This window comes from Juglans microcarpa x Juglans regia, chromosome 3D, assembly GCF_004785595.1.
Source record: "Juglans microcarpa x Juglans regia isolate MS1-56 chromosome 3D, Jm3101_v1.0, whole genome shotgun sequence".
Lineage (NCBI taxonomy): Eukaryota > Viridiplantae > Streptophyta > Magnoliopsida > Fagales > Juglandaceae > Juglans > Juglans microcarpa x Juglans regia.
In genome coordinates, this window is record NC_054598.1 from 26859730 (window position 1) to 26864612 (window position 4883).

Genomic DNA, 4883 nt, shown 5'->3' on the forward strand with positions numbered 1-4883 from the left:
AGAAATGGAGGCTTCGGTGGTTGTAAGAAGGGCCACTTGGCGGCCATGCATAGGAGTTAAATCTCTTAGATTTCCAAGGTGCCCAATAATGAGGAAGAAAGAGAGAGTTATTTGGCCTTGGCAAGAGGATGCCACATGGCATCCATGCATGTGTGTCTCTTGGATTTTCGAGAGAGACAATGACGAGGGAGAGAAAGAGATACTTGGCCTTGACAAAAAGATGCCACTTGACATCTATGCATGTGTGTCCCTTAGGTTTCCAAGAGAGCCATTGATGAGGGAAGAGAGAGAGGTTTCGGTAGTTGTAAGAAGAGGTCCACTTAGCGTCCATGCAAGAAGGATTTTGGTGAGAACCGTGAAGAGACAATAATGGTATGGAAGTAAGGGGAACTCGACAAAGGAAAGAGGAGGACACCACTTGGCATCCATGCATGAGATTGCTTGGGGACTTTTAGTATTATGGAGTAGAGTGATGATCAGAGAGAGGAAGCATAGGAAATCACAAAGGGTATTTAAAGCCTAGCCATTAATGGCCAACGCGATAGCTAGAGAGGGGGCAAACCGAATAGTCATTCTTGCCCATTCTTTGATACTCTCCTCCTCTCTTTCTCACCCACCTCCAGAGAAAATTTTATAATTTTCCTTTCATCCAAACATTGTCACCTTTCTGAGCCCTTCCGTGTTATCTTGAAAAGTTCTCATGTCTAGGTTGGTCTGTCCTTGACCGTTGCTCATCCTAGGCGAGCAATCCCTTCTCGCCTTGGGTGGATAACTCTTGTCTCGTTTGAGTTCATTAGCCTCTTCAGCCCCTCACCTTTATAGTGGGTGACTTTTCTAGCTCATCTACCATGGTCAAGACACTCATCTCTAACTCACTTTGGAACATGGCAGTCAAGCCTCCTACAAGGTGCTTGCTCACCCAGATGTTGGACTAGCTGCATTCTGCATCTCTTGCTGTCACTTCCTTAGACCATTGGAGTATTTTCCATATTTTGTCTTCTACTCAACTCTAAGAATGGTATGTCCCCTTTAGCGCCAGGTGGTTCCTCAGAGGGTCAATGCTGCAAGGAGTCTCAGTAATGTAAACTGATGGGCTTGGTCCATGCTCATTGAGTTCCCTAGTGTTCAAGTGTATGCTAGAATTTGGGAGTGGCAGAGAAGGCAATGGTGCACTCTACTGCTTCGAGAAGCTTGGCCAAGGAGAGACGAGCTCCCCAAGTGGGCTTGGTCCACTAGTCTACCACTTGTGAGTGTCCCACACATGGTGATAAATTCTTGACACCAGCTGTGCATGGATGGGTGGAAAATGATTCTTCTTCCAACGATGTCGTATTGTCTTTCATGAGAGCATTTGGTCAGATTGTGTCACTCTCGAGCACTCACAAATCTCTTTCGGGTACTGGCTTAGTGTAATACCAGCACAGTCGCCAAGCCACCATGAACCCCTGCAGCAGTCCTCTCCACACTGATAGTTAGTCTCCTTCCCCTCCATGAACCATGAACAACCCAACGCCACCCTCTGTACAACTCCGAACTCCCTCCAACCCTCCATCTTAGTTCTCTCAGTTTGACGTTCATTCGCCAACTGTACGTTGGCTTCCCTCACAACTCACGCACCACCCTTCCCACCTGTTGGTAAGTCTCCCTCTACGTGAGACACTCCTTATCTCTCTCATGCCTTTCAGCATGTTACGGGTTCATAAGAGTTAGCTAATTAGCTCATGGGTTTGGTGTTATTCATACTTGGTACATAAAATGGTGGTCACGTGTTTGCGGGTTGACGTACTTTTATGAAGTTGAGGTGATTTTAGGGTTATGATGATTTAAATGTTATGGAAAATAGGTGATTAGTATTTCGGGATTTAATGACGAAGTACATGTTTAATTAGAAATTTATGTAAGTTACTTGCTTATTTTATAAGCAATCAGCTTCCCTCCAAAAATATTGGATTAACGCTAGAGGTAAGTAGCATGATTATACATTTTCATATATGTACAATAAAATACATTGTCTTTTATAAAATTATTATGTATTTATATCCTACTTTAGAAACCCCTTTTTACGGACCAGGTTTTGACATGATAAAAGTGAGTTTCAATGTTTTATTAATGTGTTACATGCATCATGATATTTTTCATTTATGATTCGATAAAATATGTCATTTTGTTGTTTACATGCATCATGATAAGAAAGATAACAGATAAGTTATGATAAGTTTTAAGAATGGTCATAAGAGATGCATGGTACCAATGCAATTATGGGTGGATGTGCAACTCACAAACCTAAGCGTGATCCACCATAATGTGTTATGATATGTTAAGCAATTTCCCTTGTGGCCACTCGTAGTGGAACCCATGCACAACCCTGCACATGGGGGTTAAGGTGTGCTAGCCATTAAAGAAAAGAAGATACAAGTTTAATGAGTTATGCTTAGTACATGTTACATGTTACATGTTTATGTTAGTATCAGTATTAAGTACGCTAGTTTCTCAAGAAAACCACCATTTTCTTATAGTGATGTATGTGGGTGTTTGGTGGCTTGCGGTTGTGTGGTTTCGAAACCTAGATGGGACTTGACCTAGGGTTGCTTCATGGCTGAGGGAAGTGGTGGCAACGCTGTTGCTATGCTTGCTAGAGAGAACCCTGGAGCAACTAGGGTGGTGCTGGTCATGTATGTATCGATCTATTGTGCCTAAGTTTGTATACTTATGTGTGTGCATGTTTCTTCTAGAAACCCTAGGAAAAGAGGACGAAGAAGTCAACATTATATATATACGGATGACGAGGTACTGCAGCTAGGTTTGGGCTTAACTCCTGGGCTTTGGGTCTTGAGTTGGGCCATGTTTTTCTAGGTTTCTTCTTTTATTCCTTTTTTTTCGGCTTTAACAAATGGTTAGCCCATTAGAAGGGTCCAACTATATTCTTGGGTTTGCCTATAATTTCATGGGGTAAGTCACTTAATAATCCTAATGGACGACTGATCTTACATTCTAAAATAAGCCGAACTCATCCAATAATACTTTTTGGACTGTAAATAAATTATTGGGCCTAATACCAATAATATAGACCTCATGGTCTATAAATATTAAATGGCTTTAACTCAATTACCTAGCTCAATAAAAATTTCATAATTCATCATAGTAAATTTTGGGCCCCTAGCCTATTACAAATTACCCAACAAATCTCAATTGGGCATCTATAAATATTGGCGCATTAATACCATCCAAAATCATTCACTAAACTTTAATGGGCCCTAAAATAAAAGCTTGGGCATATAGGCCTAACTAAAATTCCTAACTTGTCTCAATAAATAATAGTTCATAGGCTTATCTAATATGGCCCATTAAACATAATTTCAGCCCTATAAATTTGTCCTTATTCAATCTCTAATAATATTGGATCATGTTATTACAATCTCCACTTCTTATAAAAAACTTTTGTCCTCAGAATTTGCTAGTACCTCAAACAAAGCATACGTGGCGCTTATCCATCCCATCATTTCCATGTCTTTATTATAAATCTTCGATCATTTAGTCGAACCTAATATTTCAAAACTTTAGCCCTCCGATATTTTATCCTAAACCTTGCATATTCTCCTTATCCTTTACGCATACATATCCGCCTACTTAGTGTCAACCATCTTACACTCGGAGGTTCAATTCAAGCTTAAAAATATAAGCCTCAACAATGGGATCGATTAAAAGCCTAATAATAATTTCACCCAAATAATTTTCTTAACTCGACATGACATAGTAACTAAGACTCTCCACATAAACTAATGTCCTCAAATAAATAGCGACATAGAATACTTCAAAGTTCGCGGTCCTTCGTCTTACCTTCATATAAATGCTTCCAACTTAATTAGTCCCATATCTACATCACCACTAATTCCTCAATGTTACTTGTCCATACCTCATGTCACTATATTACTATATATATTTTACCTGATCAGGGTCCCTAAGAATATATATCTCGTTCTTAAAATCCTTAAAATTGAAATATTATAACAATCTTGGATCTGTGTTCTAGGTTGCTATATATATCTCCATTATGTTATTCTAAATGTGCTCGTCCACAGGGAATATCTAGTTCATGATTAACGGAAACCTTCCAATTACGTGTCAATCAAATATATATATAGAACATATATATAACAATTACTGTCAATCAAATTAAAAAATCTAGTCCAATATATATATATATATAGAGAGAGAGAGAGAGAGAGAGATCAACATAATGATCTTGTCCCTGCAGATTGAATGCATGACAGATAATGTTGAAACTGTGAGCTGGCCCAGAGAAAATTGAAACGCTTTTAGACCAATGGGATTCAAGAAGATCATGCAAATATATCTCCCAACGTGTGCTCCTGCTGCTTCGAAGCAACTACGAAGGAATATGATCATGCAAATATATCTCCCAACGTGTGCTCCTGCTGCTTCGAAGCAACTACTTAGGAATATTACGACAAGTAGCTTTCAATATATATTAGGTATTAATCAGTAGAATTACTCAAGCATTTCTCTTTTCTTTTCTTTTTTAATGGAGTACAGCAATATTCAGCATTAATTAGTGACGCTAATGTCACTGTACTGTCTCTTTCAACTTTCCCTCTCGATCGGTCAATTTTACACTTGTACGTACAAGCTAGCCCACTTTTAAGTTTGCCATCCTGGGGAGCCAAAAAATAAATATTATTTTCTTCTTCTTTTGTTATTACAAAAGAATGGCATATTCGGGTTTGCTATATGGTTTATGTTTCTATTAATATCTTACAATCATCATGTTTCTTTGAGCATTATAAATATTTTCGTAATTTCCATATAGTAGAAATTAATAAGGACGTACGTTGGGTTGAGCTTGAAATAGTTAGTTTGAGCTT